The 21,354-nt window shown below is 35.9% G+C and overlaps 1 protein-coding gene and 1 pseudogene across 3 annotated transcripts in view; both read right to left on the bottom strand.

Moving 5' to 3' along the window:
• The window catches only part of GPHN (gephyrin), a 740,280-nt gene that overhangs the window by 436,671 nt on the left and 282,255 nt on the right, over window positions 1–21,354 (bottom strand). The gene's annotated exons all lie outside the window — the stretch shown is intronic.
• On the bottom strand, window positions 6,051–6,638 carry LOC103229195 (probable ribosome biogenesis protein RLP24 pseudogene; annotated as a pseudogene).

Raw genomic sequence — 21,354 nt, 5'->3', positions numbered from 1 at the left:
AGAGAAAGCAGGAAAGATCTAAAATTGACACCTTAACATCACCATTAAAAGTACTAGAGAAGCAAGACCAAATACATTCAAAAGCTAGCAGAAGGCAAGAAATAACTAAGAGTAGAACTGAAGGAGATAAAGACACAAAAAAACCCTTCAAAAACTCAATGAATCCAGGAGCTGGTTTTTTGAAAAGATCAACAAAATTGATAGACTGCTAGCGAGACTAATAAAGAAGAAAAGAGAGAAGAATCAAATAGATGCAATAAAAAATGATAAAGGCGGTATCACCACTGACCCCACAGAAATACAAACTACCATCAGAGAATACTATAAACATCTCTACACAAATAAACTAGAAAACCTAGAAGAAATGGATAAATTCCTGGACACATACACTCTCCCAAGACTAAACCAGGAAGTAGTTGAATCCCTGAATAGACCAATAGCTAGCTCTGAAATTGAGGCAATAATTAATAGCCTATCAACCAAAAAAATTCCAGGACCAGACAGATTCACATTCGAATTCTATCAGAGGTACAAGGAGGAGCTGGTACCATTCCTTCTGAAACTATTCCAATCAATAGAAAAAGAGGGAATCCTCCCTAACTCATTTTATGAGGCCAAAATCATCCTGATACCAACGCCTGGCAGAGACACAACATAAAAAGAGAATTTTACACCAATATCCCTGATGAATATCGATGCAAAAATCCTCAATAAAATACTGGCAAACTGAATCCTGCAGCACATCACAAAGCTTATCCACCATGATCAAGTGGGCTTCATCCCTGGGATGCAAGGCTGGTTCAACATATGCAAATCAATAAATGTAATCCAGCATATAAGCAGAACCAAAGACAAAAACCACATGATTATCCCAATAGATTTAGAAAAGGCCTTTGACAAAATTCGACAGCCTTTCATGCTAAAAACTCTCAATAAATTTGGTATTTATGGAATGTATCTCAAATTAATAAGAGCTATTTATGACAAACCCACAGACAATATCATACTGAATGGGCAAAAACTGGAAGCATTCCCTTTGAAAACTGGCACAAGACAGGGATGCCTTCTCTCATCACTTCTATTCAACATAGTGTAGGAAGTTCTGGCCAGGGCAATCAGCCAAGAGAAAGAAATAAAGGTATTCAATTAGGAAAAGAAGAAGTCAAATTGTCCCTGTTTGCAGATGACATGATTGTATATTTAGAAAACCCCATCGTCTCAGCCCAAAATCTCCTTATGCTGATCAGCAACTTCAGCAAAGTCTCAGGATACAAAATCAATGTGCAAAAATCACAAGCATTCTTATACACCAATAACAGACAAACATAGAGCCAAATCATGAATGAACTCGCATTCACAATTGCTTCAAAGAGAATAAAATAACTAGGAATCCAACTTACAAGGGATGTGAAGGACCTCTTCAAGGAGAACTACAAACTACTGCTCAGTGAAACAAAAGAGGACAGAAACAAATGGAAAAACATACCATGCTCATGGACAGGAAGAATCAATATTGTGAAAATGGCCATACTGCCCAGGGTAACTTATAGATTCAATGTCATCCCCATTAAGCTACCAATGACTTTCTTCACAGAATTGGAAAAAACTGCTTTAAAGTTCATATGGAACCAAAAAAGTCCACATTCCCAAGACAACCCTAAGTCAAAAGAACAAAGCTGGAGGCATCACACTACCTGACTTCAAACTATACTACAAGGCTACAGTAACCAAAACAGCATGGTACTGGTATCGAAACAGAGATATAGACCAATGGAACAGAACAGAGTCCTCAGAAATAATACCACACATCTACAGCCATCTGACCTTTGATGAACCTGACAAAAACAAGAAATGGGGAAAGGATTCCCTATTTAATAAATGGTGCTGGGAAAACTGGCTAGTCATAAGTAGAAAGCTGAAACTGGATCCTTTCCTTACTCCTTATACGAAAATTAATTCAAGATGGATTAGAAACTTAAATGTTAGACCTAATACCATAAAAACCCTAGAAGAAAACCTAGGTAATACCATTCAGAACATAGGCATGGGCAAGGACTTCATGTCTAAAACACCAAAAGCAATGGCAACAAAAGCCAAAATTGACAAATGGGATCTCATTAAACTAAAGAGCTTCTGCACAGCAAAAGAAACTACCATGAGAGTGAACAGGCAACCTACAGAATGGGAAAAAATTTTTGCAATATAGTCATCTGACAAAGGGCTAATACCCAGAACCTACAGAGAACTCAAACAAATTTACAAGAAAAAAAAAAAAAACTCTATCAAAAAGTGGGCAAAGGATATCAACAGATACTTCTCAAAAGAAGACATTTATGCAGCCAACAGACACATGAAAAAAATGCTCATCATCACTCGCCCTCAGAGAAATGCAAATCAAAACCACAATGAGATACTATCTCACACCAGTTAGAATGGCAATCATTAAAAAGTCAGGAAAATAACAGGTGCTGGAGAGGATGTGGAGAAATAGGAACACTTTTACACTGTTGGTGGGACTGTAAACTAGTTCATCCATTGTGGAAAACAGTGTGGCGACTCCTCAAGGATCTAGAACCAGAAATACCATTTGACCCAGCCATCCTATTACTGGGGATATACCCAAAGGATTTTAAATCATGCTGCTATAAAGACACATGCACATGTATGTTTGTTGCGGCACTATTCACAATAGCAAAGACTTGCAATCAACCCAACTCTCCATCAGTGACAGACTGGATTAAGAAAATGTGGCACATATACACCATGGAATACTATGCAACCATAAAAAAGGATGAGTTCATGTCCTTTGTAGGGACATGGATGCAGCTGGAAACCATCATTCTCAGCAAACTATCGCAAGAACAGAAAACCAAACACCACATGTTCTCACTCATAGGGGGGATCTGAACAAGGAGATCTCCTGGACACAGGAAGGGGAACATCACACATTGGGGCCTATTGTGGGGAGGGGGTGGGGGGAGGGATAGCGTTAGGAGATATACCTAATGTAAATGACGAGTTAATGGGTGCAGCACACCAACATGGCACATGTATACATATGTAACAAAGCTGCACGTTGTGCACATGTACCCTAGAACTTAAATTAAAACAAAAAACAAAAAACAAAAAAAATCTACCATATAGGAATAACTACATGAGTTAATCCAGGCCAAGTTTACAGAATAGTACTTGGGTACAGTTCTCCCTGGGCATCCTCGAGGGACTGGTTTCAGAACACCTTCTCTCCCCATGCAGATGACAAAATACACTGATGCTCAAGTTCCTTATATAAAAAGACACAGTATTTGTGGGTGACCCACGAACATCCTCCCATATACTCTAAATCAGTGGTTCCCAAACTTTTTGGCACCAGGAACTGGTTTCATGGAAGACAATTTTTCCATAGATTGGAGGGATGCGGGGATGGTTCTGTGATGATTCAAATGAATTACATTTATTGTGCACTTTATTTCTATTATTATTATATTGTAATATATAATGCAGTAATTATACATGTCATCACAATGTACCCTGAGTTTTTTTTCCTGTAACTAGACAGTCCCATCTGGGGGTGATGGGAGACAGTGGCAGATCACCAGACATTCGATTCTCATAAGGCGCACACAATGTAGGTCCCTCACATGTGCAGTTCACAATAGGGTTTGTGCTTCTATGAGAATCTAATGCTTCCACTGATCTCACAAAAGGTGGAGCTCAGGCGGTAATGAGAGTAGCTGTAAATACAGACGAAGTTTTGCTCACATGTCTGCCCCTCACATCCTGCTGTGTGACCTGGTTCCTAAATGGCCATGGACCACTACTGTTCAATGGACCAGGGGTTGGGGAACCGTGCTTTAAATCATCTGTAGATTACTTATGATACCGAATACAATATGAATGTTATATAAATAGTTGTTATATGGTATTTATTTGTATTACTTTTATTATCTTTTTCTAAATATTTTTGATCTGCTGTTGGTTGAATTCATAGATTTGGAGCCCACAGATGTGGAGGAACCCACAGATGTGGATGACTGACAATATACAGTATGCATGTAAATAAGTGTTAGGTATTATTATTTGCCTTTAGCCAAAATTGAAGATAGAAGACATTCTGATTTATGTTATCATATAATCTATGACTTAAAGACCAAAATAATTTTGGAAAATAAATGTAGCTGTTGTTTTAAAATATGGTCAAAATTGATTCCTAAAAGGCTTTGATGAGAAACTCCCCTCCCTAACCTGGTAAATACAGTCATCCTTACTGAGGTTAAATGGGTATCTTTTTACCTCACCATTCTTTTTTCTAGTATTTGGTAAATGTGGCCATCATACTTTTGAGAAGAGTCTTTGCTTCCACTTTATTCAGGAAGAAAAGAGAATTAGAATCTATTGAGCATTTCTAATAGGCATTGTGTTAGGCATTTTTACATATATTGTTTCAGCACTATACCTGAGGTTCAGAAAAGTTAACTTGCTCCAGGCTATGAACAGTTAATAAACAGAAAACAGTCTGCTACTTAGAACAAGGTCATCCCAGAGCACAGACTTTTTTTTTTTACTATGTGACACTTTTCTGCAAATCCATACTTTTCTTAGAATTAAGTTTTCATATATAAATGCTGTTGTAAAGACAAGATTCTTCTTCAGACTTTATACCATAGAAAGCAAATTATCACTAGAGATATTGACCGTAATATATTCCCGATTTTAAAGAACTTACACATAGGATGGCTGCTAGAATAGAATCAGTTTGTACTATTATGCCTTACATGATTCTTAAATAGAAAGTAGTTTACAAAGAAGGAAATTAGGAAAACTTTCAAAAGCTTTAACATTCTGACATAAACCACTGGTAATTAGTATATTAATTAGAAGCCTTTATTTAGAAATATGCCAAATCTCTTATTTGCAGTTTTATTTAGTAGTCATATTTTTAATGAACACTAGTAAAATTCCATTGTAATTCCTTCCTTCCTTCCTTCCTTCCTTCCTTCCTTCCTTCCTTCCTTCCTTCCTTCCTTTCAAAAGGTTTTATTTTATGTGCAAATAATGAACAGATGTTGTACCATAAATTCTACTTTCCAAAAACAGGAGCTTTTTAAAAGAAAACCACATAATAACTTTTAAAAGGCAATGGGATTCCTCTGCTTCTAGATCATTGCTAGGCTAGAAAAATAAAGTTTGTTCTACCAGGAATCACAAGTTAGAACTGAGTATTCTCCCCAGCACTTTGGGAGGCCAAGACGGGCAGATCACGAGGTCAGGAGATCGAGACCATCCTGGCTAACATGGTGAAACCCAGTCTCTACTAAAAACACAAAAAAATTAGCCAAGTGTGGTGGTGGGCGCCTGTAGTCCCAGCTACTCGGGAGGCTGAGGCAGGAGAATGGCGTGAACCCAGGAGGCGGAGCTTGCAGTGAGCCGAGATCGCACCACTGCACTCCAACCTGGGCAACAGAGCAAGACTACGTAACAAAAAAAAAAAAAAAAAAAAAGAACAGAGTATTCTCCAAAGTGTAAATTCTGGAGTGTAGTGCCACTGCAGGCAAAGATTATTCAGTTCTCATCCCCAACATCCACAACTACCTATCAGAAAGGTTAAACAAGGTCAAAGTAGTCCAGCATAATTAAGCTTCATCAAACAATGTCATTATGCTCTTCTAAGATGCAAATAAACCAAAACAAGAACTACTAAAATCAAAATAATATTTGACACTGTCATACAAATTGTTAGTTCCTTGTTGTATCCCCTTCCATAACATTAATAAAGGGAATATTTTCCTGTAAATAATATTTTATTTTATACATCACTAGCCATGAATTTTTGCCATTAGTTATTATACAAATGCTGCCTAGTGCCATTATCCGAATGGCATAACCAATTTCCGTTCACAATTCACTTCTATAGTTGTAAGTAGAATTTTCCTGATTTACATAAGTACATTTATCAGTGAAAATTTAGCACTGAGATGCAATCTAACATCTGTGATATCTGATGTTTTGTAGATAGCAATGTAGGAAAGATATATTTTAATTACTTTTCATTTAAGTGACCTATGTAAAAAAAAACTAATAATTAACAATTCCAAGTCTCCAAAGGGCATCTTTCAAATATACATAAAAGAAATGGTTACAGAGATTTTTAAGAAGCATCTTCCACATCCACATCCTCTTGTAACCGCTATACCATTTTCTCTTCCAACTGCTTCCCTTTGCCTGCAAGAGGGGCTTGGATAAGGTGGATGTTTTGCTTGACTTCTTTGATATCCTGAACTTTCTGTTGCTCTTTATTTTTCTTCAATCTGTTCATTATAAATTTAGCTTGGCATTTCTGCTTGATCTCTTCAACTACCTTCATTGCATCAATAGTTTTATTCCATAGCTCTCTCTGTATTTGATAGGTTCATTTCTGTTTTTCAAATTCAAATGAATTATCCACTGTAAGCTCTTTACCAGCTGCTTTATGGAATGCTTTGGTTCACCTAACTTTGCAAGGATTGTGCTTCTTTTTAAAGTTTTTGTGATATTTAGATTTACAAAATGTGAACATCTTGCAATCATTGTGGATGAACATCATGCTGTGGCCAGGGTAGATGGGCCCCGAACAGAAATAACACTTTTCGATACGCATGTTGAACCCGCGTGGGCCTCCACCAACCCAATGTAATTATTTCATACAATATGGATACAATAAACATTCATTAAAAACTTACAGATTATGACAATTTGACAGACCTTATATAAATTAACCTCTTACGATATACAAAGAGTGCACAACATAATTAAATGAGATTACAGAGTAATTTTTAAACTACACAAGAAACATTGTGGTTCTCTAAATATTTATAAAGACTTTTGATAGGCTACTAAAATTTTATCTATTTATTAAAATAATACTTCTAAACACTTTTGTCCTTTCACTGAATATTCACTGAGAACTTATTATGTGCTAGGCAGTATTTCATGTGCTAGATAGAAAGCAGTGAACAAATTGAGAGACCGCTAGCAAGACTAATAAAGAAGAAAAGAGAGAAGAATCAAATAGATGCAATAAAAAATGATAAAGGGGATATCACCACTGATCCCACAGAAATACAAACTACCATCAGAGAATACTATAAACACCTCTACGCAAATAAACTAGAAAATCTAGAAGAAATGGATAATTTCCTGGACACTTACACTCTCCCAAGACTAAACCAGGAAGAAGTTGAATCCCTGAATAGACCAATAGCAGGCTCTGAAATTGAGGCAGTAATTAATAGCCTACCAACCAAAAAAAGTCCAGGTCCAGATGGATTCACAGGCGAATTCTACCAGAGGTACAAGGAGGAGCTGGTACCATTCCTTCTGAAACTATTCCAATCAATAGAAAAAGAGGGAATCCTCCCTAACTCATTTTATGAGGCCAACATCATCCTGATACCAAAGCCTGGCAGAGACACAACAAAAAAAAGAGAATTTTAGATGAATATTCCTGATGAACATCGATGCAAAAATCCTCAATAAAATACTGGCAAACCGGATTCAGCAGCACATCAAAAAGCTTATCCACTATGATCAAGTGGGCTTCATCCCTGGGTTGCAAGGCTGGTTCAACATATGCAAATCAATAAATGTAATCCAGCATATAAACAGAACCAAAGACAAGAACCACATGATTATATCAATAGATGCAGAAAAGGCCTTTGACAAAATTCAACAGCCCTTCATGCTAAAAACTCTCAATAAATGCGGTATTGATGGAACGTACCTCAAAATAATCAGAGCTATTTATGACAAACCCACAGACAATATCATACTGAATGGGCAAAAACTGGAAAAATCCCCTTTGAAAACTGGCACAAGACAGGGATGCCCTCTCTCACCACTCCTATTCAACATAGTGTTGGAAGTTCTGGCTAGGGCAATCAGGCAAGAGAAAGAAATAAAGGGTATTCAGTTAGGAAAAGAAGAAGTCAAATTGTCCCTGTTTGCAGATGACATGATTGTATATTTAGAAAACCCCATTGTTTCAGCCCAAAATCTCCTTATGCTGATAAGCAACTTCAGCAAAGTCTCAGGATACAAAATCAATGTGCAAAAATCACAAGCATTCTTATACACCAATAACAGACAAACAGAGAGCCAAATCATGAATGAACTCGCATTCACAATTGCTTCAAAGAGAATAAAATACCTAGGAATCCAACTTACAAGGGATGTAAAGGACCTCTTCAAGGAGAACTACAAACTACTGCTCAGTGAAATAAAAGAGGACACAAACAAATGGGAGAACATACCATGCTCATGGATAGGAAGAATCAATATTGTGAAAATGGCCATACTGTCCAAGGTTATTTATAGATTCAATGCCATCCCCATCAAGCTACCAATGACTTTCTTCACAGAATTGGAAAAAACTGCTTTAAAGTTCATATGGAACCAAAAAAGACCCCGCATTGCCAAGACAATCCTAAGTCAAAAGAACAAAGCTGGAGGCATCACGCTACCTGACTTCAAACTATACTACAAGGCTACAGTAACCAAAACAGCATGGTACTGGTACCAAAACAGAGATATAGACCAATGGAACAGAACAGAGTCCTCAGAAATAATACCGCACATCTACAGCCATCTGATCTTTGACAAACCTGAGAGAAACAAGAAATGGGGAAAGGATTCCCTATTTAATAAATGGTGCTGGGAAAACTGGCTAGTCATAAGTAGAAAGCTGAAACTGGATCCTTTCCTTACTCCTTATACGAAAATTAATTCAAGATGGATTAGAGACTTAAATGTTAGACCTAATACCATAAAAACCCTAGAAGAAAACCTAGGTAGTACCATTCAGGACATAGGCATGGGCAAAGACTTCATGTCTAAGACACCAAAAGCAACGGCAGCAAAAGCCAAAATTGACAAATGGGATCTAATTAAACTAAAGAGCTTCTGCACAGCAAAAGAAACTACCATCAGAGTGATCAGGCAACCTACAGAATGGGAGAAAATTTTTGCAATCTACTCATCTAACAAACGGCTAATATCCAGAACCTACAGAGAACTCAAACAAATTTACAAGAAAAAAAACAAACAACCCCATCGAAAAGTGGGCAAAGGATATGAACAGACATTTCTCAAAAGAAGACATTCATACAGCCAACAGACACTTGAAAAAATGCTCATCATCGCTGGCCATCAGAGAAATGCAAATCAAAACCACAATGAGATACTATCTCACACCAGTTAGAATGGCAATCATTAAAAAGTCAGGAAAACAACAGGTGCTGGAGAGGATTTGGAGAAATAGGAACACTTTTACACTGTTGGTGGGATTGTAAACTAGTTCAACCATTGTGGAAAATAGTATGGCGATTCCTCAAGGATCTAGAACTAGATGTACCATATGATGTACCAGCCATCCCATTACTGGGTATATACCCAAAGGATTATAAATCATGCTGCTATAAAGACACATGCACATGTATGTTTATTGCGGCACTATTCACAATAGCAAAGACTTGGAATCAACCCAAATGTCCATCAGTGGCAGACTGGATTAAAAAAATGTGGGACATATACACCATGGAATACTATGCAGCCATAAAAAAGGATGAGTTTGTGTCCTTTGTAGGGACATGGATGCAGCTGGAAACCATCATTCTTAGCAAACTATCACAAGAACAGAAAACCAAACACCGCATGTTCTCACTCATAGGTGGGAACTGAACAATGAGATCACTTGGACTTGGGAAGGGGAACATCACACACCGGGGCCTATCATGGGGAGGGGGAGAGGGGAGGGATTGCACTGGGAGTTATACCTGATGTAAATGACGAGTTGATGGGTGCAGCACACCAATATGGCACAAGTATACATATGTAACAAACCTGCACGTTATGCACATGTACCCTAGAACTTAAAGTATAATAAAAAAAAAAAAAAAACAAAAAAAAGAAAAAAAAAAAAAGCAAGCAGTGAACAAAACAAATATAGTAATTGTATTTGTCAATCTTACATTCTACTGGGGGAAATGGGTAGTAAACAAATAAGTCAGAAAATTTCAAATGTTGTAAGTGCTGTAAAGAAAACATTATAATGAGGATGATGTGATATAATGCATGAAAACTACTTTCGATTGGGTGGTGCTATTTAACCTCTGAGAAAGCAATAATTTAAACGATTATGTTAGTAATTGTATACATGTAAAATAATAAATCTATTCTAAAATATGCAAAAACCATAATTCAGAAGTTTCTCTAAATTTCAATGTTCAACATTTGATTTTCATTAGTGATATTACATATTTCACTTACGTATACAGTGCACAGAACCTATAAAGCAGTCACACAACGGAAACTACAAAACAACCAGCTAACAATTTCACCATATGATCAAAGCAGCCTCATATGTCAATATTAACCTTGAACATAAACAGTCTAAATGCTGCACTTAAAAGTAACAGAGTAGCAAGTTGGATAATAAAACCAGATTCATCCCTCTGCTATCTTCAAGAGACCCATTTCATGCTACACCAACAGGCTTAAAGTAAAGAGCTGGAGAAACACTACGCAAATGGAAAACAAAAAAGAGCAGGGGTTGCTATTCTTACCTCAGATAAAAAAGACTTTAAACCAACAACAGTAAGTATTTTTAACTTATGGTAATATTGTTATTTGCATCAGTGCAATAAGAATCCATTTTCTTTTGCAACAGGACACAACTAGAAAAACTGGTTGTTTTACCAAGGTTTTGAGTAGAAGGTTATGCTTTCCTTTATGGAATCAAGCTTGACTTGCAGAGCCAGTTAAAGCCCCTTGGGAAAACTGACCTCATACCTTGTCTACACAGCCCCTGTACAGGGTTCCTAACCTGTGGTGAGTAAAGAATGTCACTTTCTAATAGACTCAGGAACCTGAAGTTATTTTGGGATCTCGAGAGTGGAATTTACCCAACTCATAGGCATTTGAGGGTAGAAACCCATGGCTGGGCTCAGCTTTAAGAAAGTCTTATATGAGATTCCTTGAGGAACGGAGTTCCATCAAACTCAATTTAAAAAGCCTATGTGAAAAATAATTATTCTTGCTGTACTTTATGCAAATATTCAAGCCAAGTATAAGATTAAAGTTCATTTTGCAAGCAACTCAGTCCTATCATGATTTGTTTTTGACAAAAATGAGGACCGCAGAGAGAAAATTTATGTTTCAAAACTTATCATACACTTGCCATTAAATTCTAATCTCATTATTTGTTTTTAAGTTTTTGCCTACATTTTAGACTAACCCTGTGAACCAACCAGTGGTCTCTGGCTGCAGCTCAGAAGAAACAGGGATGGGTAAAGTAAAAATCTGGATCAATATTCTAGTTCTGGGCAATTATCCTGCAAATCCTGCCACGTGATAGAAATAAACGGGGTGCCCATAACCTGGAGGTTTCTTTGGGAAAATAACACCAAGGGAGCTAACTAAAGCCAAGCCCCATGCACCCAGACCTTACCAGGTACAACTAGAGCCACCAGTTATCCTGGCATGGTGGCAGCCTCAGGATTTCTAAGCTGTCCTTACCCCCCTTTTTCATTTTGACACATATCTTCTAATAACCTTCAGGTTTCTCTCTTCTCGCCTTCAGGCCATCAAACTCAAAATGGTCATGCAACTGCAGCTTCAAACAATGGCTCCTTTTTACTAGGGATCCTCAGACAAGACTTTGAGGGAGATTTGACTGCTATTTTCCTAAAGCAGTGCCCTCTGTCAGCAGAAAGCAGTTAAGATCATCTTCATTCCTATTCTAATGGCAGTTAGATGTACCTTTTCAGAGGGGGAAAATGAGAGTGATAGGAGGCAGCCAAATGCCTAGGCAGATAGTGGGTGGGTTCCCTGTGAAATCCCACCTTCAATCCAAAGATCGTTTAAAGCCTGAAAGCCAAGCTACAAGTTAAATCTTTGGACTTGATTGATAACTTTTCTTCCTGTTTGGCAGCCTTTCCTCTGATTGATCCCCACCTTCACCTATTTAACATGTACCTACCCTTTCCTAATTGGTTTTCTACACTGTCGTGCCCACCTGTGAGTAGTGTCTTCACTTTAACTTTTTTTGCATAATCACAAACCAATCAGCACATACTTCCCACTCTAAGTTCATAAAAGGCCCAGGACCCAGCCAAATGGGGAATTTTCCCACCTTTGGATGGGGAAAACACCCCTCTCCACCACATCCCCTGTTGGCTGAGAATTTTTCCTTTCATTTAATAAATTCTACTCCACTCACTGTCCAGTGTCCACATGCCTGCCTAATTCTTCCTGGTTGTGAGAAAAGAACTCAGACCTAGCTGAGTTAAGGAGCAGAAAGACCACAACACATTCACATGGTAAAAATAACTACAATGTTAAGGAAGGGCATACAGTAAAAAGTTTTCCTCCCTACCCTGCCATACCAGATTTTTATGTATCCCTCTATGCATATAAAAGCAATTGCAGCCAGGCATGGTGGCTCACGCCTGTAATCCCAACACTCTGGGAGGCCAAGGTGGGCAGATTACCTGAGGCCAGGAGTTCTAGACCAGCCTGGCCAACATGGTGAAACCCTGTCTCTACTAAAAATACAAAAATTAGCTGGGCATGGTGGTATGTGCCTGTTATCCCAGCTACTCGGGAGGCTGAGGCAGGAGAATCGCTTGAACCTGGGAGGTGGAGGCTGTACTGAGGTAAGATCGCACTACAGCACTCCAGCCTGGGTAACAGAGTAAGAATTGGTCTCAATCAATCAATGCAATTGCACTTATATCTCCCATATATTTGTGTATGTATGTGTGTGTGTGCATGTATGTGTATATATATCCCTTTTTAATGCAAGTATACACACTATTGTGCATATTTTTCTGACAGCAATTAAGGTTTACATATACTTTTGAAAAAGATGCTCTTATGTAATAAATACTTCTAGTTCTTGGAGATTTTATCAATTTTAGTTCAAATAAAATACACCAATGAGTTTTAATTTTTTCATAACTCCATGGTTTTCCTGGATTCCCTACCTCCACCTCATACATACCCACTCTCAAATAAAATATCTTGCTCTATACAATTTCCTTCTCCTTTCACTCCCCTATTACTGCTAACTGCATTGGTTTTAATGAAATAATAGAAAATTTAATGAGCTGAACTCAAGTATCTGTGGGATATGTAAGAAAATAACTAATTTAGGTAATTCAAACACCACTATGTGCTACTTCATTAATTGTCAGGGATTTCTATTTCTGTCTAACAGAACTAGTTTAGAAGTATGCCTATTCTGTTTTACATGATTCAGACTTAAATAAACATCATAACCTAGATTATACTTCATTCTCATTATCAAAGGTGACTACTATTCTCAGCACATGTAAAATAACCAAAAGTATTCATTTATTTGAGGATCTTATGACAATTATATATACCTTAATTTTGTAACAATCTCTTTATTAATGAAGAACTAGGTATATGGTACAAAGTTAATGTTGCCATCCAAAAGACAGCAAAAACAAATGATTCAAGTCCAGGACTGATCACTTAAAAACTTCTGTGCTCTTGGAGCAAATCATTTCTTTAATCTAAACTCCATATTGCTTGCCTATAAAATGGAAATGCAGTTGACTCTTCATATCCATGGAGGATTGGTTCCAGGACCCCTGTGGATACAAAATGCAGAGTATGCTTGAAGTTCTGTTGGCCCTCCGCATCTGTGGATTCCACATCTGTGACTGCAAAGCACAGTTGCACCCCTGCCTACACAACCACGAGTTTAGATAAGAAACCTGTGGATATGGAGGAACGACGGTAATATCATCATACGCCTCACAGGATTACTGTGAGCAACAAACATTAAAAAAAATATGTTAGGGCACTTTGTAAAGTTGAAAAAAAGCATTAAATAAATAAATGATAGCTGTTAAATATTGACTGTACACCCGCAATGAATATTCATATTTATTATATGTATATTAAATCAGCAAGTACTCCATAAATACTTTTAAAGTTAATTTGTAGGGCAAAACATTCAAATTCATGAATATATTCAACAAATACTTTTTTGAGCAACTTCTACCATGTGCCACACAATATCCTGGGGTTAGAGGTAAAGGAGAGAAAAAGATAGACAATATTCGTGTTTATACAACTTATAATAAAGAAAGGAAGACATTAAGCAGATAAATGCACAAATATTAATTAATTACAAATGTGATAAGTTGGCAGGGAGAAACTGTTGAAAGTCAGGAAAAGTGGATTATCCCGTACTTCTCTTGCTCATTCATGAGCCCAAATGTTTATTTGGTACCATGCTAGAAACCTCCCTTATTAACTATTATTTTCTTTTTATCCACTTTAGAGACTAACAGCACAATGCATTTAAATTAGTACCTTTCCAATTCTGACTCTTGCTTGAAATATATGAAAGAAAAGTATTCTAATTTGGGAAGGGAAGTATTTTATCTCATAATATTGGCTGATGATGTTCATGGGTCACAGGAATTTTTAAGAAATTTTAAAATTATTTAAAAATATGTGACTAAATAATTCTAGCTACACACTGATGTAAGATTTTACAGAACCATAAATCATAAAGAAAGGTACCTGAAAAAAATCACCAGAAAATAATGATAGTTAAATACCTCTATAAAGTCCACAACTCAAAGTGCCAAAGAACATATGGAAATGTTGCCAATAAAAGCAGTACACTTTAAATGACTTCTGAGGAACTGTCTATTATTTATGAGTTACTTGCTCATTTTTATAAGGCTTAAAGCACTGAGACAAACTTGAAAAATTTCCCAGAGCAAGATTTGTGACATAAATTTAGAATAATAGCAAGCTTCATTTAAAACCCATGTTATGCAGTTATGCTCTAATAGATTAATATTAAGCAAACATAGTAAAGTCAAGCTAATAAATACATTTAATTCCTACTAGAAAACACCATTGAATGTTTAAAAATATTTGGCTTGCATGAACTTTACCTGACATCTCTATATAACCGATACTCTCTACACCTCTATAAGTGCAAGTTCTTAGACAGTAAAGTCACCAGCCAATAGCATTGTTTTGCACAAAATCAGAGACAAAGATTTATTAGAAATTTAATTTCTAAGAAAGTAGGAAGACTACAAAATTAACAATCATATATTTTTATTTAAGTTCTGCTGATGTTTTATTTGAGTGCAGGATTTCATCACACAGCATTGTAAGATAAAATACTGTCTAAATAAGACCAAATAGTTCAATGTTAACATATTTTACAGGTTTCCACAAAAGTGCAGGAAAAACAAATATAAAACACCAACTTAGGCTATATAATTGATTCTTAGTAAAGTTCACATTCCATAGCACTTGAGATATAATGACAACTTCTCTGAAGTCTACAAACATCAAAGGCTATTTTAATTTTTTTAATGGAGAAAAAAATTAGTGTAATTTCTGTATAGGCACAAAAGTACAAAGTGAGCTTGGTATAACAAGATTACTATAGAAATAAAATTTATTTAATAATTTTACAGAATAGTAGAAAATAGGTAGATCTTATTTCTATTATTGCATTATTTATATTACTCTAGAAAACCTTAATAAGATTTAAGATTGTGTTTTAAAAGGCCTATCTTACACATTTCTTCACCTGTTGCATAACTTACATATATGATTCACTATAGAGAAAAGTCCATTTCACAGTTTTATCATTATCAGATTATCTGATTATTATCTTTTATATATACTTATTATCATTCTATATTATGATACTAAAGTCCCTAATAGTATAAATTGAATATTCAGTATAATTAAATTACTATCAGTGTTCCCTCCCAAATTTCTGGTGGGAGTGTAAAATGGTACAGTCACTTTGGAAAACTTTAAGTTTCTCAGAATGCTGAAGACAGAGTTACCATATGACCCAGAAATTCTACTACTACTAAGTACTTATCTAAGAGAAATAAAAACATAATATTTGTACAAACACTTGTAAATGAATGTTCATACCATTATTGATAATAGACAAAAAGTAGAGAACTCAAATATCCATTAACTGATGAATAAATAAACAAAATGTGATAAAATCAAATAATGGATTACTATCCCGAAATAAAAAAGAAAGAACTACTAAAACATGCTTCAATATAGAAGCACTTTAAAAAATGCTCAGTGAAAAAATCTAAACACAAAAATCTCTATATGTTGCATAATTCTATTGCTATGAAAAGTCTAGAATAGGCAAATCTATAGTGATAGGAGGTAGATTTGTGGTTACAAAGTCTTAAGCTGGAGGTGGGAGAGGAAAAAAAGTAACTGGTGAGGGGCACAAAGATTTCTTTTGGGATGATGGAAATGTTTGAAATTACATTGTGATGACAGTGGCAAAAATAAGTATCCTAAAAATCACTGAATTGTGCATTTAAAATAAGTAAATTTTATGGTATATAAGGTATATCTCAATAAAGCTATTTTTATAAATTATATTAGTTTTACTTTTCCCTTTCCAGCTGTGTGATTGCTTCATTAAGGCAGTCTAATAAATAAAACCAATAATGCAAGCAGTTTTCCTGTTGGATCAGTAGACTATCTTTTGTTTTTACATCAACTGATGTGTGAAAAGATAATAGAATATAACTTCTTTAAAAACTTTTTTTTTGGCAGAATAGAAACTTCATATCAGTTAGCTATGACTGCCACCCTAAAACTCAGAGGCTTAAAACAATCATAACTTATTATTTTTCCTAAATCTGTGCACTGCTTAAAAAATGGCTGCTCCAGGCTGGGCTCAACTGGGTTCATTCATGAGTACTTGGCTAACTGAAGAATTATCTGACCCCAGATCAGATAACTGAAGAATTATCTGATCTGGGGGTAGCTCTCCCCCATGTATCTCTCATCCTTCTCCTGAGACCAAAAAACTGTCACACATATTCTTATTGCATGGTAGATGTACAAGAGAGTAAGTATATACTCAGGGGCTCTATCCATTGGTAATAACAAGTTAAGTGGTCAAATACAAATTCATAACGCAAGGAAGTCCACTCCACTCCCAACAGGAGGTTCCTAAAAAATTATATGGCAAAGGGCTTTGATGGACGTGTTTGAAAATCGGGACCAATAATAGAATCTACCATAAATTTTCATTATTTAAACACGTTTGTATATATTTTCTGTGGGTGTATCAGGAGTCAATGTTACTAATTATATCTTACAATTATTTATTTAATTAATCTCTCTCTCTCTCTCTCTCTCTTTTTTTTTTTTAAACTACTGCTACTCTTCACTTTAGGGATTCCTGACTTAGATTAACATGTTGGTCACCTGTCTCCAGTCCCAGCTCTTTCTTGTCCATTATAGCCTTGTGGTTTAAGAAATACATTTTTTGTTGTGCTTCGCTTTATTGTGCTTTTCACAACCTGAAGGTTTCTGGCAACCCCATGTCAAGGAAGTCTGCTGGGGCCATTTTTCCAAGTGCATGTGCTCACTTCACGTCTGTGTCACATTTTAGTAATTCTCGCAGTATTTAAAACTTTTTCATTAATAGTATGTCTGTTATGGTAAACTGTAATAATTAATCTTTGATATTACTCTTATAATTGTTTGGGGTCAACATGAATTGAGCCCATATAAGACAGGGAACTTAATCAGTAAATGTTGTGTGTGTTCTGACTGCTCCACCAGCTGGCCATTTTCCTGTCTCTCTCCCTCTACTTGGGCCTTCTTATTCCTTGAGACACAACAACATCAACGTTAGGCTAATTAATAACCCTACAGTGATCTCTAAATATTCAAGTGAAAGGAAGAGTCACATATCTCTAACTTTAAATCAAAAGGTAGAAATGAATAAGCTAGAGAAGAAAGCATGTCAAACATTGAGATAACCAGCCCTTATGGCAAAAAGCCAAGTAGTGCATACAAAGGGAAAGTTTTTGAAAAAAATTCAAAGTGCTACTCCAGTGAATACACATATGAGAAGAAAGAGAAAGCCTTATTGCTGATACAGAGAAAGTCTGAGTGGTCTAGATAGAAGATTAAACCAGCCACAACATTTCCTTAAGCCAAAGCCTAATCCAAGACCCTAATTCTCTTCAATTCTGTGAAGGCTGAGAGAGGTGAGGAAACTGCAGAAAAGTTGGAAGCTAGCAGAAGTTGCTTCATGAGGTTTAAGAAGCTGTATCTGTAACAAAAACATACAAGGTAAAGCAGCAAGTGCTAGTATAGAAGCTGCATTAAGCTATCCAGAAGATCTAACTAAGATCATTGATGCAGGTGGTTATTCTAAATAACAGTGTTTCAATGTAGATAAAACAACCATAAATACTGGAAGAAGATGCCATCTAGGACTTTCATGTCTAGAGAGGAAAAGTCAATGCCCGGCTTCAAAGCTTCACAGGACAGGTTGACTCTCTTGGTAGGGACTAGTGGAGCTAGTGACTTTAAGTTGAAGCCAATGCTCACTGACCATTCTGAAAATACCAGGGTCTTCAAGAATTATGCTAAATCTATCCTGCAGGGCTCTACAAATGGAGAGTTTCTGCACAGCAAAAGAAACTATCAACAGAGTAAACAGACAACCTACAGAATGGGAGAAAGTTTTTGCAAACTATGCATCTGACAAAAGTGTAGTATCCAGCATCTAGAAGGAACTTAAACACATTTACAAGAAAAATCCAAACAAACCCATTAGTAAGTGGGCAAACTAAATGAACAGACACTTCTCAAAAGAAGACATACATGCGACCAATAAGCATATAAACAAAAGCTCAACATCACTGATCATTAGAGAAATGCAAATAAAAACCACAATGAAATATCGTCTCACAGCCATCAGAATGGCTATTAAAAAGTCCAAAAATAACAGATGCTGGTGAGGTTGTAGAGAAAACAGAATGCTTATAGACTGTCGGTGGGAGTATAATTAGTTCAACCATTGTGAAAGACAGTGTGGTGATTCCACAAAGATGTAGAGACAGAAATATCATTCAACCCAGCAATCCCATTATTGGGTATATACCCAAAGTAATATAAATCATTCTATTATAAAGACACATGAATGTGTAGGTTCACCGCAGCACTATTCACAAAAGCAATGTTTCTTTTAGGAGGCTTTAGAAGATCATGACCAAAATGTAAGTGCTAAAATTTTTTCAGTATCATTTACTATTTTTCTGCTACTTTTTAAAATTCTGTGACTTCTAAAAAAAAAGAATACTATAAATACAGACTTGACATTGATATGAAAATAACACATAATTAATTCTGATCCAAGCCCAACAAAATTAGAAAATCAGCCAAATGATATCCCAGCAGTACAAAAACTTTATTTTTAGGTCAATTGTCCCAACTTACCTCGTTTGCTGGAATCCAAACCAAAGCAACCTAGTACAACTAGGAGTAATAGTAATATGAGGCAATAAGTCAGAAGTAGCAAAGTAATGAAGTCCTAGAATCGGTTTAATCAAACCTTAATTTCATTTGTTTTTGGATTCAAGCATCACATTTTCGGCATTGATAAAATATAAGAGGGCCAGTGATACACAGAATTTTACAAAACATTGGTAAGCTTTAATTTACCTTTTACCTGGTACCAAAAAATTAAAGAAGTACATGTTGACATTATTATGCATCAACTTTACCTGTTGATGTACCCTTAAAAAGGGTAGGGGGCACCAAGGTCATCCTCCTCCCTCACCTCCACTAAGTTAATGTATTTATATATTTTCCTCTCTACATCTTTTTGGAGCCTTAAGACCATGGCTGCTACTGGTGTCCTAATCCTTTCCTTATTTCCTGACTTAGAAAACAGAGCACTACAATTATAAGTCTGATTTTAGTATCAGAGTAGTAATATGTCCTTGCAGAGCCAAAATTGGAATCCCAGCCAAGTAACATCTTCTTAAAGAACTTGGAATCTTAAAAGAGATGATGTGCCAAAAAATGAATCTAAACACAGACCTGACACCCTTCACAAAAATTAATTCAAAGTGAATCAGACCTAAATGTAAAACATAAAAATATAAAACTCCTAGAAGATAATAGAAGAATATTTAGATGACCTTGGGTTGGTAATAACTTTTTACATATGACAGCAAAGGCAACATCCTTGGAAGAAAGAAACAATAGGTTGGATTTCATTAAAATTAAGAACTCTGTTGACAGCATAACTGCGTGACTATAGTAAACAATAATTTATTGCACATATAAAAATAACTAAAAGAGTATAAATGGATTGTTTGTAACACAAAGAAAGGATAAATGCATGAGGTGATGGATACTCCATTTACCCTGATGTGATAATTATGCATTGTATGCCTATATCAAAATATCTCATGAATCCTACAAATACACAGACCTACTATACACCCACAAAAATTAAAAATTAAAACAACCCCTGCTTTGTAAAAGGCACTGCTAAGGGAATGAAAAGACAAGCCACAGACCGGAAGAAAATATTTTCAAAAGGCAAATCTGATAAAGAATTGTTATACAAAATATACAAAGAGATTTTAAAACTCAACAATAAGAAAATGAACAACCCTATTGAAAAATGAGCCAAGGAGCTTAACAAACACATCACCAAAGAAGATACACAGATGGCAAATAAAAATATTAAAAGATACTCCACATCATATATCATCAGTAAAATGCAAGTTAATAAAACAAGGAGATATGACTATAAGTCTATTAGAATGTTCAATATTCAGAACACTGATAATACCAAAGGCTGGCAAGGATGTGAAGCAATAGGAAGTCTCATTTATTGCTGGTGAGAATGCAAAATGGTATAGCTACTTTGGAAGACAGTCCGGTGGTTTCTTACAAAACTAAACATACTGTACCACATGATGCAGCAATCACAATTCATGGTATTTACTCAAAGGAATTGAAAACTATGTCCACACAAAAGCCTATATGTGGATATTTATACAGGTTTTATTCATAATGGCCAAAACTTGTAAACAACCAAGATGTCCTTCAGTAGGTGAGTGGATAATAATTCATTTATTTTTGCTAACTGGTAAAAAGAAATAAGCTATCAAACCATGAAAAGACACGAAGGAAACTTAAACACATTACTAAGTAAAAGAAGCCTATCTGAAAAGGATAAACACTATAAGAATCCAACTCTATGACATTTTGGAAAAAGTAGAACTATAGAGACATTAAAAATATCAGTGATGGCTGATGGTTTCTGGGAAGAAAGGGATGAATAGGTAGAACACAGAGGATTTTTGGGCAGTGGAACTAGTCTACATTACACTACAGTTTGAGTACTCTGAAGCTGAAAATCTGAAATCTGAAATGCTCCAAATCCTGAAAAACTTTAAGTACCAACATGACACTACAAGGGGAAAATTCTACACTGGACAT

This window comes from Chlorocebus sabaeus, chromosome 24 (assembly GCF_047675955.1).
Source record: "Chlorocebus sabaeus isolate Y175 chromosome 24, mChlSab1.0.hap1, whole genome shotgun sequence".
NCBI lineage: Eukaryota > Metazoa > Chordata > Mammalia > Primates > Cercopithecidae > Chlorocebus > Chlorocebus sabaeus.
Note: the sequence above shows the minus strand (reverse complement) of the source record. Positions and strands in the feature narration are given on the sequence as shown.